Source organism: Cupressus sempervirens, chromosome 4 (genome assembly GCF_028749045.1).
Source record: "Cupressus sempervirens isolate cs-2001-9-10 chromosome 4, ASM2874904v1, whole genome shotgun sequence".
NCBI classification, from domain to species: domain Eukaryota; kingdom Viridiplantae; phylum Streptophyta; class Pinopsida; order Cupressales; family Cupressaceae; genus Cupressus; species Cupressus sempervirens.
In genome coordinates, this window is record NC_143121.1 from 584,822,169 (window position 1) to 584,842,338 (window position 20,170).

Consider the following 20,170-nt stretch of genomic DNA (forward strand, 5'->3'; position numbering starts at 1 on the left):
CACAAAGATTTTTCTTTCAAGCTCTCTTTTCTTTTCCTACCACTCTTTCCACATAGGATTATGTCACATTTATCATATGTGATCCAAAATTATGGGGCCATCTTAATTTTCATAGTGTTTACATACTTATATTGGCAGGTCAAAATATCAACATCCTTCCTAATTTATGTACCACTTGTGTTCATTGTCTTTTTCTCCTTTAATTATTGGGGACAAAAAAAATTTCTCTTCATTGTCTTTGCAATTCTTTCTACCACCTTTTCCAATCTGTGGTGGAAATGAAAAAGAGTTATAAGTTATGAATACAAGTTTATTTTGGATAATTAAATAAGACCCATTCTAAGCCATCTCTTAATTGTTATCTTTTCTAATTTTTTATCTATATGGTCACTTAAGAAAAATTTCACTATGTCGAGAGGGGATTATATTTATTCAATTCTAATTTTTATATTGCACTCCAATCATATCTTAGTGTTACTGATGAAGATGGAATTGTGTATGTCATTAGGGTGTAATATTTTCTCATATATGCAATTTTGTTTAGTAGAGTATGGCATAGAATCCCTTCATATGTTCTAATAGATAAAATAAGCTTTTATTATTTAGCCATAGATACTCTTTCTTGAGTCAATAGAATCACTAAATTTTTCAATTTATGTAGAATCACCATGGGTTCAATTTTTGAGACATCATAACTAAACAACTTCAAAATTTTGCTTGGTAGCAAAAGGTGTCATGTGGTAGTTTTTCTCAGTAATAGATAGTGTTGAGTGATAGGTAGTGGGTGTTGAGTGAGCTTGATATTAAAGGGGCTTCACACAATAGATGTCAAGTGATCTTGGTGACTAAAGGAAGATAGAGCTCGGCAGGCTCAATACTCAAACAACACAAAGACTAGGTGAACTCGATCGATGAAGGTACTAAGTGAACTTAGCAAGAATGACAAATAGGTTCCCAGTGAGCTCAGAAGAAAAAAAATTCTTACACAAACTGAGTTGACAGAGGAGGAGCTTGGTTAAGGAGTGAACTAAGTAAGTTAACTATAGACTTCCCATCTAAAATTTTCCACCATTAAAACACAGAGAAGGTAATAGAAAAACTTACAAATATGAACTTCTCAAGTACCAAAAGTCATGTAATAACGAATAGAAAGGAGACAAAAATGAGCCAACACTTGGATTGATTAGTATGCTTTCTTGATTTCTTTCTATTTAACTAGGTTAAACTATTACAAAATCAAGGAGCATTCGACTTCAACCAAAAAAGACTAAATATTTCAACTAATTAAAAAACTAATCTTAAACTTGCAACACTAAAGGTTGTATACAATAACACCTAGAGAAATCATTGCTTCACAAGACAAACAAAAATAAACTTATAGAATGATAGAGAGATTCAACACATGTTGTTGCATACACTAAAATTGAACCTTCCTTCTATCTTCTGAACTCTGAATATTCCTTTCACCTTTGCTCTGATCTATCGATCTTCTTCCTATCTCTGCTCTATCTTCTCCTCCTCTACCTTAATTGAATTAATGAGCTTCATCCCTTTCACTTGTCACAAAAAAAAATTCCCTCTCTTTTTGGATCAAACTCACTTGTTGAATTAATAAGTGGCAGGCAGGTAGGTGGGCATTTGGCTCCAAGGGAAACTGATAGATGTCACTTCAAATTTCTGACACTCCCTCTTTGTCACGAGCCAAATAAATCAAGAATCACTCCTGATCCAAATTAACTACACCAAGAATCTTTTTTAGGAGTACAAAATGTGATATGTCCAAATTCTTATTAAATATGTCTGCTAGCTGCTACTCAGACTTACAAAATTCCATTTTGATATCTCCATTCTCCATCAACTCTCTAATGAATTGATATCTGATCTCTATTTGTGAAACAATACAATGTAGGTGAATCCCCTAAGGAGATTTCCTAGCCCCTAGCTATACAACCACATAGTAGAAACACAACACCAAGAAATAATAATGCAAAATTTGATACCAAATTACAATAATTTGTTCATAAATATATAACTAATTACATGCAATATGCTTGGCTATAAGGCCTTCCAGGTTAGGGCCAATTACAAATAAAAAATTACAAAATCAACTCTAAAAGATCCAACATGATCCAACTTACAACCAATCTTAGCTAGTCCAAATACACAACTAGATAAGAACACCAAGAAGAATCCACACATGTACCCATAGGTCCACCAAGAGATCCTCTAGTTCCTAAGCTACAACTCTAGCTCTACTCCAAATTTGCATCTATTTTTCTTCTCCAAACTCAATAATTCACTAAAAGACTCCCCAAGACCCCTAATTATACTAATTTAAGCCACAAGTTGGCCCATAACAAAAAGTAAATACAAATACATAAATTAAATGCCACAAGTAAGCCTGCAACAGCAATTAAATATCCAAAAATTTGATATTTGAATAAAATTGTAATATCTCCTAGCTCCAATTGAATTAGAAATTTTTCTTTGAAATATAGGTATAAATATAGGTCCTCTACAACCCCTTAAATTTTCAAAGACTTATTTCTCAAGGAAAAGTGTGTATCAATCCTGAAAGTCACCCATAGAAAATTACCACACAGTCTACTAGGAATCGATATTGTAGGAGAATTACCATATCTCCGAAACTATAAAGAGTTAGAACTTGATCACTTAACCATAGATATTAATCTAGGCCCTATTAAAATCTTGAAGTGAAAAAATTATAATTCATTAAGAAAAATTAGTTACATGCTTTGCAATAGGCACCCAAAAACAAAAAAAAATGCAGTAGCAGTAGCAAGGTTCAAACAATTCAAACTTCAACTCAATCCATCCAATCTCCATGAAATCATGAGGAAAGGTTCCCTAATGTGTCTTTGACACATCCCTAACCATGAAAATATAGCTACACCAAAATCCAAGCTCAATTCTCCTCAACACTCAACCAAAATCCCTCCAAACATGCAAGATTGTAGGAAAGCCTAGGATGCTCCTCATCAGACACCCTAGGTTCAAAAAGATGTTCTTGTAACTAGAAAAAAATCTTCTAGTATTCAACACATAAATCCAAAATTGGTTCTTCACATACATGTCCTCCAAGTCTTCAACTTGCACACTCTTTCCCTTTTTTTTCTTGTTCTTCTTCATATCCACCACAAGTGTTCCATAAGTCTACTTTCCATGTTGATCTCTAGCCTTCTCAAAATCTAGCAACTCAACTCGATTGCCAATAATTAAGTTGCTCCTACCAAGCTCTTCATTCTATAATAGAATCAATGAAAATATTGTATGACCTTTCTCAATAGTAAATACATTCCTAACACAATCATGCACAGCCCTACAATCATATTGTTAAGGTTTGCCAAGTAACACGTGACAACTATCCATATCCACAATATCACACAACACTTGATCCTTATACTGCCCAATTTGGAAATCAATAAGGCATTCCACTCTTACTTCCAAAGCATGCTCACCTTGCAACCAGTCAATCTTATAAGGATAAGGATGTCTCATTCTCTCCAAACCAAGTTTTTGAACCATCTCTTCAACAACAAGGTTATCAATACTACCACCATCCACAATCACTTTGTAGACTTTACCAACAGACCTACAACAAGTTCTAAACAAATTAGTCCTTTGATAGGAATCCAATGTCCTCTCACCAATTAGTACTCTCCAAGCTAGCAAAATCTCTCCTTGTTCTGGTTGACTACCTTAGACTTCAATCTCAGTCACAATAGGAGTTGTCCTACCAATCAAACATTCAAAATACCAATGCCCTTCTTGACCACACTTGTAACAATTACCTCTAAACCTACCTTCACTTGTCCTATTTTTTTGATCAATAGGTTTTGGTTCACCTTCTTCTTTTGGTTTAGCTTGTGTTGAACTATACTACTTCTCCTTCCCTCGGGAACTACCTTGATTCTTCCTCTTTAGCATCTCTTCTTCTCTCAAAGCATACTAATGAGCATACTCAACTAAAGAAATATTTAGCATACCAACCTCATCTTGAATATTGAATCTCAAACCATTAATGTATCGAGCTACCTTCTCTTTTGACAATTCTCTATGCCTAGACTAAATAGTTAATTTGTAGAACTCTTATGTTTAATCTTTCATAGTCATATCCTTCTGCTTCAAATTCTACAACCTTTTAAACAACTCAAGTTCATAATCAATAGGAATGAATGTAGCCTTCAATTTAGTCACCATCAATTTCCATCTAGTGATTTTCATTTCACCTTCTTCTTCTCTATCTCTTTGTAGTTCCTTCCACCAAAGAGCAGCATGTCCCTTCAACTTAGTTTGTGCCAACCTTACTCTAAGTGGATCCTCAATATCCTCAAGCTCAAAGTAGTCTTCCAATTCACCAATCCAATCAATCAGGACTTCAGGATTCAAAGTACCCAAAAAATTAGAAACCTCTATCTTATGCTTCAACTTCAACTAAGATCCAAGTTGAGCAAACTGACCGACCCTATTTTCCATAGGTCTCTCTATACAATTAGTTCTAGCCTCACCACTTGATTCAGCAAACTCAAAGTCTTCAGATGCTTCCTCATAGCCATCTGTAGTACCCACATGTCTAGGTACACCACCTAAAGTACGTATAATTTTTAGTAATCATGTAACTCTTCATCAATGCAATCTCATATCTAAACTCTACTCTCATCTTCTCTGAGATCCATTCTTCTATAGTATCACTAAGATCAAAAATTTCCCTAGGGTCCAATCTCTTGGGAAGCATCTTCCAAAATTTTAGAAAACCATAAACAACAAATCCACCAATCAAGAAGATCAATCAACTGCAATATCAACCTTCTTCAACCCAAGTCCTAGTGCAAACTACCTCAGCTTTGACAATCAGTCTACACACTCAGGAACAAAATTCACTCTAATACCACCTAACATAGTACAAGGCATGTGAATCCATAAAGGAGATGTGTTGACCCATAGCTATATAACCACACAGTGAAAAAACAACACCAAGAAACAATAATGTAAGATCTAATACCAAATTAAAATAATTTGTTCATAAATATATAACTAATTACATGCAATATGCCCGGCTCTGAGGCCTTTTGGGTTAGGGTCAATTACAAATAAAAAATTACAAAATTAGTTCTATAAGATTCAACATGATCCAAATTACAACCAATCTCAACTAGTCCATATAAACAACTAGATAAGAACACCAAGAAGAATCCACACTTGTACCTACAGGTCCACCAAGAGATCCTCTAGTTTCTAAGCCGTAGCTCTAGCTCTACTCAAAATTCACATCTATTCTTCTTCTCCAAACTCAAAAATTCACTAAAAGACTCCCCAAGACCCCTACTCATACTAATCTAAGCCAAAATTCAACCCATAACACTAATTAAATACAAATACATAAATTAAATGCCACAAGTCGGCCTGCAATAGCAATTAAATGTCCAAAAAATTGATATCTGAGTAAAATATCAATATCTCCTAGCTTCGATAGAATTAGAACTCATGCTTCAAACTATAGGTATAAATCTAGGTTATCTACAACTCTTTCAATGCAAAAAGACTTATTTCTCAAGGAAAAGTGCACATCCATCCTAAAAGTCACCCACAAAAAATTGTTGTGCAGTTTAGCAGGAATCAATGCTATAGGAGAATTGTTATATCTCCAAAACTATAAAGAGTTAGAAATTTTGCACTTGACCATAGATAGTAATCTAGGACCTCTTTAAAATTTTAAGTGAAAAATTTCTCATTCATTAAGTAAAATTAGTTACATGCTCTGCAATAGGCATCTAGAAACCAAAAAAATGTAGTTCCAATAGCAAGGTTCAAACAGTTCAAACTTTAACTCAATCCATCCAATCTCCATGAAACTATGAGGAAAGGTTCCCCAATGTGTCTCCAACACATCCATAACCATGAAAACATAGCTCCACCAAAATCCAATCTTTATTCTCCTCAACACTCAACTAAAATCCCTCAAAACATGTAGGATTATAGGAAAGCCTAGGATGCTCTTGCATCAATGTGCTTTCTTCTCCCATGGAAGACTCGATTCTTAGATAGTAAAATTGAGGAAATGTTATCACAAAAGAAAGTAGTTCAATAATCTTTCCTTTCATTCAAATTTATCAAGATCCTTCTGAACCAAATAGTTTGACACATTGTTGTATTTGTTGTTATGTATTCAGCCTCTGTTGTAGACCGAGAAACAATAGGTTGTTTCTTGGATGCCTGTGAAATTTCACCCAGTCTCATATGGAACATGTATCCAAAAGTTCTCTTCCTATCATCTAGACTTCTAGTCTAATCACTATCAATGTAACCAACCAACTTGAAATCATTATCTATAATATACAAAATTCCAAATCCCTTGGTACAATTCATGTAGTACCCACCCATAGTTTGTTTTTCTATTATATTTACCAAACTCTTTTATGCATATTTCATGGATATGTTAGTTTCAAGGATATTATTTCATAACTTGGACTAGAGATATATCGATGATAATTACTTAGTTGACTATATTTCATGTGTTGTTTAATGATTATGGTTACTGGTGCATTAATGATGCTTTAATGATTCATAGTTAATAAATATGATTTCTTTCATAAGCAATGCCAGATGATGCTTTAATCATGATTACTTCATATTTGTAACGATGCATTATTTTATCAAAGTATATGATGTTTGACTTATAATTATTATGGTACTTACCCCATACTTGCATGTGTATGGTGCATGTGTCTATTTTATCTTTTTGTTTGTCATATTTGATGTGGTTAAGGGAGGGAATTGTAGTCGCCTGCTAGTCAGGATCTACATGATGTACCACTCCATGCCATTTCTTTTTTAGTTTAGATATATTTATATACATGTACATGCTCATCTTTTATGCAGAATGTAGGTACTAGGCATTGACTTCCATGAATTTCTAGGATGAGCATGCCCTATCACAATAACTCAATGGTAAGAATGGGGAGATAATGTTCAAGTCCAATCTGAGCCATAGCCTAAATACTTGTCTTGCAAGGAGGACTCATAACTAACTTTCCACCCTTTTTAAAACTTGTGAGTTTATTTTTGTCTATGTTGTTTGATTGTGAGTTTTGGTCTGTTTTGGTAATGTTGTTTTTATGTGTATTTCACTATGTGATTTATTTGGTAAATGATTTAACTATAATATTTGGGTTAATCATATAATTAACTATTATTTGATTAAAAAGAAAATATGTAAGCATGAAAATATTTAATTAATAAAAAACCTAAATAAATATGTGCTTTAATTTAAAAGTCTTAATTTTGAAGTCTGAATTTAGAAAATTGGTTAAAGAGAAATTAGAATATGATGATATTTAATTAATTATAAATTAATTAAATATGTGCTTCTGCTTAAAATATTTAATTTAAAAGTTTAATTTAAGGAGTTGGACAAAAAGAGAATTAAAATATTAAAGATTTAATATTGCTTTATTGTAATTATTTATTTAATAATAATTAAATTAGAGTTGCATTTAAACAATCAGCTTTGATTGTTATTATTAATTTAAATAATAATCTATGCTTTAATTAGTGCTTGTACTAATTAATAAAGTGGACGAAAACAAAATATAAAAGAATAAAATCTAAAGACAAAGTTATAGTTCTAATTTTGGCGTAGTTATATTTATTTAATTCAATAATAACTATTTAGGAGTTTTATTTTAATAATAAACTCTAAATAATGTTATAAATTAATTTAATAAATATATTATTAAAAATGCTTCAAAAATTAATTAAAGAGAGAAAGCTAATTATTTAAATTAAGATATTTTGTAATTAAATATCTAATAGAGTTGTGCATGAAAAGGTAAAAGGTAATATCCAATTTTATCATCCTTATTTCTAATTCATGTCACAACCATCATATATGCATGTGAAACATGTGAGGTAAATGTTAGAGTAATTAGATATTTCCTAATTAACTCTAGTTTTCTTAAGCTAAACTTTAGGCATCTAATAATTAATTCTTTTATTTATTATTATGATGCAACCTAGGTGATACTAGCTTGGAAAAATGGCTCTATGGGTGTTCTCTATAACCTATTGTTGAGCTAGGGCAGTCGTGCCCTAGCCTGTTATAGTGCTTCCTATGCATGTGAAGGAGAGGGGATGTGTGTCTAGTCATGTGGGGGAGGGTATCTATAGCATATGGTGTTAAATTGCAGGTTGTTCCTTGTTGGCCACCTTATTGTGAGAAGAGTGGTCATTTTGTTTTGGAGGAGCCTGGACGGTTGTCCCCTACCATGATCAATCCAAGTTGGTGGGCAGCTATGTCTTGGGGTGAGCCTTCTATGGCTATACTTGACATAGATTTTCATGATGTGGAGGATATGCATCCATCAAAATAAGGGGCAAGGGTGTTTGATAATGCCCTTTTTTCTCATATTTTAGGTAATCCCTTTTGAAATTATTGCTGAGGATGTTGAATACTATTCAAAGCATTCATTGTATTGCAAATTTTTGGGATTAAGAGTATCTCTTCAATTTTTGGAAAATTGGGCTCGGAGAATCTAGGAACTAGAGGGCAAAATGGAGGTCACATTACTTGCAAATAACTTTTTCATGCTCACATTCATCTGCATGGCTGATCATAATAGGGTTTTTGAGGGTGGGCCCTATTTTTACAACCAAGTTAGACTATTTTTAAAGCCATGGCATGCAAGATTTAACCCCTCTGAGGAGCTTCCAAATCAGGTTCCAGTGTGGGTTTGGTTACCCAAATTTCTAATAGAGTTTTGTTGGGAGGATGTTCTTCATATGCTTGCTTTGATGCTCGGGAAGCCAGTAGAGTCTTCAACACAAACCCTTGGTAAGAAGGTTATGACTTTTGCTAGAATTTGTGTGGAACTTGATTTGAGTAGACCATTGCCAGATGCAGTGGAAATGTGTGTAGGTTAACATTCTTGGGTGCAACAATTGGATTATGAGAAAGTTCCTTTCTGATGCTGCTTCTGTCATGAATATGGCCACCTGTTGTGAAGATGCCCAAAGGCTAAGACAGTGCAGCAATAGCCTTTGCCTCCTCATAATAGTCCTGGTGTTGATAAAGGGAAGAAGTCAATTTTTGGTGAGGGTAAGGATGCTAAGGGTTTTTCTTAGGTTAAGGCTTGTAAATGAAATAGAGGATAGAAGAGGACTCTAATGGAGAGACAAGATGAGGATAATTTTAACAGATTTGAGGTCTTGGATGAATTGGGACAGTAAGAAGTTAATTGAAGATTTATTAATGTAGATCAATTTGTTGTAGATTTCAGCTTGGAGATTGCCTCTTCTAGTCCTGTTCCTACTCCACATGTAGAATCTGCCATGCCTGTGGTCACTAATGGGCAGGTAGGGGCTCAAGTGATTCTAGGGTCAAATGTTGATTTGGGATAGGGAGAAGACATCACTTCCCTTCCTGTACAGACTACTATTCTAGAGATGGATAAGCGTGGAAAATCTTCTCCTCATCTGGGTATTCTTCATAAGGATGGCAAGAAGGGGGTTTCTGAGAAAAGTGGTAAAAGAGGACAAAATAAGGACATGGAGAAGATTAAAATGATAGGGGAGACTTTGGTGGAGTTAGGATCTGTTAATACCTTGGATTCCCATTTTTTGACTCCCCCAAAATGATCATTATTTCACATAATGTAAGGGGCTTGAACAGTGGCCCTAGACAAAACATTGTTTGAGAATTCATTAGAAGTCATTCCCTTGATGTTCTTTTTCTTTAGGAGACCAAGGTTTCTGTGGAGTGCATGATAAGTATAGCACATAAATTGTGGAAGAATGGTCAATGTCAGTGCATTGGAGCTCAAGGATTTTCAGGGGGTGTGGCATGCTTCTGGAACCCATGAAAGATCCAACTTCTATGGTGGATATCCTTTAGATCCTCCTTACCCTTCGTCTCTCTATGCCTTGAGTTGGGAGAGTCTCTTCTTTTTTCCAATGTCTATGCACTTGTTGAGTTCCAAGGTAAGCTTCTTGCATGGAATAATATTCATTTTGTTTGTGGTCTACTTCCTTATTTTCCATAGATTATTGTTTGAGACTTTAATGCTATTCTTGATTTATCTAAAAAATAGGGGGGCATTGCAAGACTTGAGCCCTCTTCTATGATACTTAAAGATAATATATTAGCACTCAATCTTGTGGATATCAAGCCTAGCAATGGCCAATTCACTTGGAATAATAGAAGGGTGGGAGATAGTTGCATTGTTGAACAATTAGATCGATTCATGGTTTCCTATTTTTGGGTGGGCAGATTATGGTCTTCCAATTCTAAGATATTAGATTGGAGAGGTTTGGATCACTGGCTCATTAAGTTAGCTATTTTCTCTACCTAGTTTCTTTAGAGACCACCTTTCAAATTCTATCTCATGTAATTGAGGGACCCGAACCTGTATGGATGTGTGGCTGAGTGGTGGAAGGATGGTAGACCTACCTATGGTACAACAATGTATATTTTTGCTAGCCTTCTATAGTATGTTAAGTATCAGCTCAAATGGTGGAATAGGCATTGCTTCAAAAATATTCTCTAGGCAAAAAATGTTGCTCAGGTTGATTTGAATGATATTACTAGGTTGATTAGGGAGGATGGGGTGTCACAGTATTTGATACAAGAGGAAGCTAGGGCTTTGAAAACCTTGGAGGAATGGGAGTTGAGAGAGGAAATCTTTTGGAAATAAAAATCTCGGATTGAATGGCTTCAAGAGGGTGATAAGAATACTACTTTCTTCTTCAACTCAGTGAAGGCTAGACATCATGGAAATTCTATATCAACTTTGGTGAATGATAGGGGGGAGATTCTCTCTTCTTCTCAGGATATATCCAGTGAAGCTGTGCAGTATTTTTCTTCTTTATTTAGGGAGGACTCACAAGGGGACTCGATTGAAAAAGCTTAGGTCCTCTCTTGAATTCCTTCTTTGGTTTCTTTGGAAATGAAAGAGCATCTTATGAGAGCCATATCTTTGGAGGAGTTAGAGATGACTGTTTTCTAGATGAAAAAGGGAAAAGCTTTGGGTCCAGATGGCTTTTTGATTGAGTTCTTCCAAAAAAATTGTGATGTTATTAAGATAGATTTACTAGTATTTGTTCAAGAATCCTAGAAGAATAAGAAAATGCTTCAGGCCCTGAATTCTACCTTCCTTTCTTTCATCCCCAAGGGGTAAGGGGTTGACTGGATAAGTCAATTTCACCCTACCTCTTTTTGCAATGTTATTTATAAAATTATATCTAAGTTGATTGTTGACAGGTTAAAAAAGTGGCTTCCATTGCTAATTTCTAAAGAACAAAGTGGCTTTGTGGTGGGTCACCAGACCTTGGATGGGGTGCTTTTGGCTACTGAGACTATTCATTCTATGGCCAACTCTAAAGATAAAGCTATGTTCATCAAGTTGGACATGGCTAAGGCTTATGAGAGAGTCCGTTGGTCATTCCTCCAAAAGGTTTTGGAATCCTTTGGTTTTGAGGAGGAACAGATCCATTGGGTTATGAGTTGTGTGAATTCAACTTCTTTCTCAGTTTTGATCAATGGGGAGCATTCTGATCTTTTTGGTGTCTCTCGAGGTTTACGACAAGGAAACCCCCTCTCTCCTTACTTGTTTCTTCTTTTGGTGGAAGGTTTGGGATGGTTGATGAAAAGGAATGTAGAAAGGGGCTTCATTTAGGGCTAGCAATAGGGAGGAGGCCTTCATGTGCAATCACACCTACATTTTGTGGATGATATAGCTTTGATGGACATGGCTTCCATTCTAGAGGCTTTAATATGTGTAAGATGTTGGATGTTTATCTTGCTACTTCAAGCTAGTTGATTAATGAGGGCAAGTCTTCCATTTTTTTCTTCAACACTCTAACATCTATTCAGAGGAGAATTACTCATATTCTTAGATTCCAAATTGGGAGTCTTCCCTTGCTCTACCTTGGGATTCCTATCTCAAGTGGTAAGTAGTCTAGGGATTCTTGGCAGGTCATTCTAGATAAGTTTCGTGTCAAAGTTACTCATTGGTCCCATCACTGCCTATCCTTTGCTAGTCAGGGTTAGCTACTCTAATCTGTGGTTCAGGATCCTCCTCCCTATAGGAGTATCATTTAGGTGGTGTCAATGAGCTTTGTTAGGGACCTAGATTCCTTAGCAAGATAGTTTTTTATGGGCTAGAAAGTTATCTTCAACTAAGTGGAGTCTTATCAAATGGGAGGTTGTATGTAGCCCTAAATAGTTTGCTAGTCTTGGATTATAGCAATCAGTGCTAATTGGTATTGATTTGGCAGCCAAATTGTATTGGCAATGATGTGTGGAACAAGACTGGCTATGGGCCAAAATTTTGACTCAAAAGTACTTTCCAAGGATCCCCAAGAAAGATATCCCTCAGTATAGCTTGAATGGGAAAAGTTTGGTGATTTCACATACTCTCAAGAAAGGGGTTGTTCTCATTAAGGGTTTCCTATTCTGGATTTGCAAGGGTGGGTCAAAGGCTCATTTTTGTCTTGGTGCTTTGGATGGTTACCCTCCCATGGTCATTCAATATCCTCATTTGTGTATATTTTCCTAGAGGTTGTGTGTCATTGGATGGTTAAGGTGTGTGACTTTAAGTCCTTTTCCCTCCAAGGGCAGTTGGTGGAGGCAAGGTGGAAGAACCCAAAGGAATGGCCTATTTTAGGTTTGGAAGTGGAGTACGATGAGCTCCAGTACATTCTTTCTAGCTAAAATTGTAGTGCCCTTATGGATGATGATGTTTTGGCTTGGTCCCCTAATCCCAAGGATGCTTACATTGTTTCTTCTAGATATTAGGAGTTGCTCTTCTAGCAACTTGTGGGAGGGAGGTTCAGTGGTGGAAGAAATTTTGGAATAATTTTTCTTGGCCAAAATGTAATTACCTTATTTGGACTTTGGTCTAGAATAGATGCTTGACTTCGGACAATATTCGTAAGAGGGGGTTTTCAGCCCTTTGAGGTGTGTTCTCTGCAGTAGTGAGGAGGAAGACTCTTTGCATTTTTTATTCTATTGTTCCTTCACCCTATAGCTATGGCATTTCTGGTGGGGTGTTTGGAAATGCTCATGCATTCATGCCTCCTCCCTAGTCAAATTTTGGATTATCCTAGGGAAGCCCCCATCCTTGGCTCCCTTCTTGCAAGATGTTTAGTATGTTGGACCTATCTTTCTACTATGGAAAGTCTGGTTGGAATGGAATCAAAGAATCTTTCAGGGGGAAACATTGGGGATTCAATAGGTTTGGAATAGAATTATGGGAATGATTCAGGATACTATCATAGCTAAGAGTGATATAGTGTTACCGCTTGAGAAAGATGATGTTGAGATGATTCATAGGTTTGGAATACAGGGGATATCTTTGGCATCAACCTGTGTTAGGAGAGGTAGAAGTGCGAAGAAAAAAGTCCAAAGGATGGGGAAATGGTTGCTCCCTACTATCAATTTTTTGAAAATCAATACGGATAGTTCTTCTAGGGGAAATCTAGATCTAACTAGGATTGGTGAGATTGATAGGGATTCTTCTAAATCAATGGTTTTTATTCTCTCAGTCAATAAAGGGATTCAAATCGTTAATAGGATGGAAGGTTTGGCTATCCTATATGCTTTGAAGTAGGCTTATGCTCTACGGTAGCTTGAGGTGATTTGTGAATCTGACTCTTAGGTTTTGATTAATCTTCTCCTTAAGAGGAAGATTTTGGATGTTAGCTGGTAGTTGTCTATGATAGTGCAGTAGATTTTACAAGTTAGCTTTGTGATGGATTCAGTGTCTTATGTCCTTATTCCAAGGGAGTGGAATAGGCGGCCGATAGCCTTGCACAATGGGCATCTAGAAATATAGATGGTGGGAAGATTAATGAGTGGGAGTAGATGCTATGCGAGTTATGTTAGGACTTGGAGAGGATTCTAGTAGGAGATGTAAGTGGAATTGGGCAGAGATGATATAGTTATTATCTTTTTTGTGGCCTCTAGTGGTTCCTAGGGGTTTGGCCCTTTGCTATTTTGTAATGTTTTGTTCTGAAGTTCAATGATGCAACCTAGGTTAGACCTTTTTAGGGTTTTGATCTACTTTATAAGGTTTATCTCTCTTTGTAATTCATTCACTTTTGATAATAGTAGTTTCTCTTTTTTCTCATTAAGAATGTCTCCTCTATGAATCTGGCCATTTCAACCTCCATAGCTTTTGCTTCTCTCTTTCTATGATAGGTGTTTGCATGTAGACAATTCTTCAACTTCAACATGGTATTAGAGCTCAGAATCTTCATGCCCCTATTTTTTTCTTGAGAGATTTGGCATTGGTTTTCAGATTTAAGCTTTTAGTGGTTCTTTATTGGATTTGGGGGATCATTGATTTTCAAGGCACTTTGAACAAAAATGGACATCACCATTGAGCTCAGAGTGCTCAAAAACTCCTATTTCTATATAAATATGTCCATTTTGGATGTTGTCAAAATTTGAGGCAAATTTAATTTTTGCATCTAGACCATTTAAACCAGGGCACACAAATCAAGGTGACCATTGGACTCAAAAAATGAGGTAGCAATTATTTTTTATTTTTTGAAAAAATAATTTGGAGGTGTGAAGTGTGTTTGGTAGAGGACACAGTGCCTCCTGCTCTACCTTAGGTTCATGTGTAGCGATGGATCCACTTACATTTTCTCTATAGGACTTGGATTCAGTGTCTCCAATGGCCCTTGACAACCACCGTTCAAATCCATGGCTCAGTTTTGGCTTGTGATTTGTGGGGTTCATCCTTCTACACATACCTTTTTTTGAGATCCATGATATTTGGGAAGGACTGAAAGGGTTTTTTGTTGGAAGGACCCCTTCACACGTCTTTTTGGATTGTTGGAGTTGTGAGGTGGATCTAGTAAGGAGGAATTTTCAACTTGCTAGTTGTTACTTGTGAAGAACCCTTATATTTTGTAGCTGGCAATCTCTAATAGAGTTGGGGAGCTTCTTTTCAAATAAGATATAGGAGTGATATTTGGTGTCACTCTTTACATTCAGCATGATTTTGTTGTAGGAGACTGTAGTGAGTGTGATAATTGTAGCAAATATTGTGTTTATGGGAGAGAAGTTGTGGATTCCAATGGTTTATCAATATTTTTTGGAGGTTGAGTTTTTTGGCCAACTATCATGTTCAAATCATGCACCAATGCATTACAATTGATTGGAGAGCATTTTTTGTTGGTATATCCAATCACGGGTTGCCTTTACTTCCTTAAAACCCACCTCTTTGGAATGCCCTACAATCATGGGCCAATCACTATTAGCACTCTAATTGGTGGGTTTAAACATTTATTGGGGCAACATCAACTATTGAGATTTGGTGCAGTTTGAACGATGGAAGAGGTTGCTCAACATTTTTTGGTGCACATTTTTTGTAGGTCTCTCTATTGTCAACATGACTCACCCACCATTGGTAGTCTCTCCCTATGCTAAACTCCAGTGCCTCCATACATTTTGCAGGCCAATTTTTTATGGCCCCATTCTAACTATGATCTATGTCATGGCCATGGGAACCTCTTCCCCACAATTGCTCCATGCCTGCAAGTAGTCCACTACGTGGCATACATCAATGGTGCCGTCTACATAGACCTACGCAAGTACATACACCTTATTTTTGGGGGAGGGGTGGTTTTTGGTATATCAAATATGGTTTTCAAGTTATGAGGGTAGTTTTTTCCTCTTTTTAAGGAGGATTACCAAACTTCAAGGCTTACTGAGCATTAATATCTCCACATATTAATTTGTGGTCATATGCCTATGGTTTTTTTTTGGGCACTATATAAGTATTTGATTATTGAAAATTATTTTGACTATATTCTTATAAACCCCTTTCTAATATAAGAAAAAAATTGATTATTGTAAATTGAAAGAAAATAATAAATTGAACAGTTAAGGTTTCAACTTTAAATTTATCATTGGAACTATGTGATTATCATGAATTTTCTAAATATAGATGAATATTCTTCTTAAATCTAAAATAATTTAATTGCAATATTTATTTGGAAAAAAAAAGATTAATTGAGAGGAAAGCACGTTGCAACTAAATGTATACATGCATGTGAAAATAAATATGCTAAAAATAAAAGGCTAAGTAGAGGAAGGTTACATGCATGTGAAAATAAATTTGCTAAAAATAGAAAACTAAGTATAGTATGGTTACATGCAGATGAAAACAAATATGCTAAAAATAGAAGCTAAGTATAGTATGGTTACATGCATGTGAAAACAAATATATTAAAAATAGAAAGCTAAGTATAGTATGGTTACATACATGTGAAAACAAATATGCTAAAAATAGAAGCTACATATAGTATGGTTACATGCATGTGAAAATAAATATGCTAAAAATAGAAACCAAGTATGGTATGGTTGCATGATTTGAGAGATTAAAGACATGCGAAAATACTAATTGCATGTTTATTTTTATTTTACAAAAAATATAATTTAATTTTCAGATTTATTTATTTAAAAAATAATAATAATTTATTAATTTCTAAAATTAAATAAATATTATTCCTTTAGTTAAAGTGAATGGTAGTATTAGTGATTATTTAAGTCTAATTAAACTCAAGGTTGCATATAAATGATTTTAAAGTTATTAATGCAAGAGAGAAGTTAATAAATATTTATTTATAATTTTATTATATTTTAAGAGAAGTTGCGGTGGAGTTCACTTTGTAATCATTTAGTTAATAACTATTTGACTTTATGAGAGAAATTATAAATAATTAAATTAAATTTATAATTTTATCTCTAGTTGCATTATGAATTAAAGGAAAAGTAAATATTAATATTAGACTTAAATAGAAGTCATATTAATATTTTAGAAATTGAAATTAATATCAATATTTAAATATAATAATATACATTTATGTTATTAATTAAATTATTTATGATTTAAGATTATTTAAATAAATAACATGATAATATTGTATGATATTTTATATGCACAAAAAGATTGGATATATAAATACTTATTATTTTAAATAAGTATATTAGCATAATAATTTATATTAACATATATATTCTTACTTTATTTCTAAACACATCCTTATGACCCAAACTAAATGAGAGAAATTGGTGGAATTAAATCATGTGGTTGAAAACTATGTGTTTTCTAATATTCTATTTATAGTCTTGTGATGTTTACTTTCATGATGGTTTTTATTTGTGGATTGTTTAGTTGGTCAAGTTAGGATGTAAACTAGAGGCATTTTTTAGATTTCTTTTATGATTATTTGACTAGATGTCATGATGAACTTTATGGTTTGAATTGAGATTTATGTTTTATGAGAACTTGGATTTCGAGAACCATGGTTTTTTTTTTTTGGTTGCCTGTTAAGGAACCAAATTCGATCAATATTACTCTTGTGGTATGGGACACTATTGTGGTTTGTGATTTTTAGGAAGGTAGGTTAGGTTCATGTCCATGGGAGTGGCTTGCAATGGGGGCCAAGGCCCAAAGTGGCTGCCAGGATAACTCATTGTAAGTTGTGTAACAAGTGATAACATAGTAATTAAAATATCTTGCCTGGCCCTTTCCTTGAGATACATTAAAAAGATAAGTTAGAGAATTTTCCTCGTCCATGCCTTGAGTGTTTTTATAGACTAAGGATGAGATGGAGATGACACCTTGATAGGTATGACTAGTTTTCTCATCATCACGAAAGGGTATTCTAGTTCTCCATAGAGTCACTAGAGGGTCAAAGTCTTGAGAGACTGTCAAGGTAACCTTAGTTTTGGCTCATGTCATGACACTCCATAGTATGTAGCCCGAGTCTCCTTCATGTTTTTTTTTTTTAATATTTGCCTCTAACAGTGTAATTGTTGGACATTACTTTTGATGGTATATTTATTGTGAGTTGTTACTCATTGATTGGGTGTCATTTATTGTTGATAGTTGACTTTTATTAATGAATGATTAGTTATTCATTGATGGTGTTTTTATTGTTAAAGTTAGTGATTGGTAATTTACTTTTATTGATGGCAATTTTTATCTGTTAGTCATTGTGCTCGTCACATTTGACATTGATTTAAAGGTGGTTGTATACTTTTGGTCTTGGTATTTGTATGTTGACATGGTATGAAATGTTAGTATTGGAATGAATGTCCTTTTGATTTTGATTAACTCTTCTTCTTGAGTAGTTTGTGTTATTCTTGAGGTAGTTTTGGCTATTAGGATTCATTGCCTATGATTATTTTATGATTTTATTATTTGTGTGTGGATCCTACATTATCTCTCTAGCTCGATGAGAGTGGGAGCCTGATTAGGTGACCATGCGGTTGGGAAGTAGTGTATTCTTACCATTTGGGTCCCCCTCAAGTTGATAGATGTTGGACGCTCCTTGATACAATGGTACCATTATCATTCTCCCTCTTATCATGAAGACTTCTTTTCATTTGATATATCTATGTATCATGTGGTTTGAGATCCTATGAGATGTTGTATTGTATATTGATGTACTTGTATCTATTTTCACATACCCTATGACATGTGTAGTGGATGTTATTCAATAGATGTTCTTTCATATTATTAGTTGTACTTATGCATTTTCTTATATGACTATGTATGTGTTTATTCATTTTATGATTATGAACATTGTAATTGAGACTTAAACTTATTAATAAAACTATATTAAATGGGACTCAATGTGAAGCAACCCTTGAGGAATTGAAACTGTATTTGTAATTGATTACATGTTCTTGATGTGTATGTATATATTGCTTCTGCATTATTGTTACTTTGATATTGTTTAAACTTTTGTTTTTAAATAGTTCAGTAAACTTTATAATATATCATGTTTATTTCTTTTGGGTTCTTGAGTAGGGTGTTACAATTCACATACCTTAGAATCCTCTTTCCTACTTACCAATGGGAATCCTTTAGTGTTTCCATAAATCTGGAAATCAGACTTACAACATGCATCAGGTCAAGCCGAGTTACTATCAAATACATTAAGCTATGAACCATACTTTTGTATAATGTTTGATTCACATTCTTGTTGCAATCTTCCTTGCTCAACTTTAGACCTACTGTTGTTCTACATTTTGAATCTCTCCAAGATCTGATTTGCATACTTCTGTTGAGAGATGAAGGTGTCATCATGCATTTGTTTTACTTCTATGCCTAGAAAGTTCTTCAAGAGACCTAGGTCATTTAAAATTCATTCATCATGGCCTCTTTGAACTTGCCAATTAGTAAATTATCATTTCCAATGAAGATTAAGTCATCTACATAGAAGGAAACAATCAAAACCTTACCATTCCCTACATTGATGTAGAGAGTGGGATCACCATCACTTTTGCTAAAGTGATTGCTCATAAAGTATGAGTCAATCATATTTTAGCATGCCCTTGAAGCTTACTTGAGCCCATATAAAGATCTCTTCAATCTATACACCTTGTGTTCTTCACTTAGGACTTCGTAACCAGGTGGTTGCTCCACATATACTTCTTTCAATACACCATTCAAGAAGGAAAACTTCACATCCATTCAATACACCTTCCATTTATGTTTGGCTGCAATAGTTGTGAAAACACACACACAATTTCCATTCTTGCAACTAGGGCATATATCTCATCATAATCTCTGTCATACTGCTACTTGTAACCCTTGACCATTAAATGTACCTTATGCCTATCTATTTTTCCTTCAACATTTTACTTGGTCTTGTAAACCCATTTCACTCCAATTACTTGCTTCTTGGGAGGAAAAGTAGTTAACTTCCATGTTCTATTTCTTTCAATAGCATCTATTTCCTCATCCATGGCATTACACCATTTCTCCTTATTTATAGCTTCTTCAGTGTAAATTAGATCACTATGAGAAAATAATGCAAAATTTACACTCTCATCAAACTCTTCACCATACCTTTCTTCTTGGTATATCTCCTTTAGACTCTTAGTCTTTCTTGGCAATAGGGAGGTGAGTGTGGGATCTAAATATTTAGTATTGTTGTTGTTACTATCTGTATACTAACTCGAGGTTGTCTTGAACTGCTAGGAATTGTCACTTGGCATGTAAGAGCTTGCTTGTCCTTTTTCCTTTGTCTACAGTCCATGTTTTCTGCTCCACCATCTTTTTGATCACAAATATATTCTTCTTCTTTAATGGTAAGCACTTTTCTTGAAATTCTTGAAGATTCATCT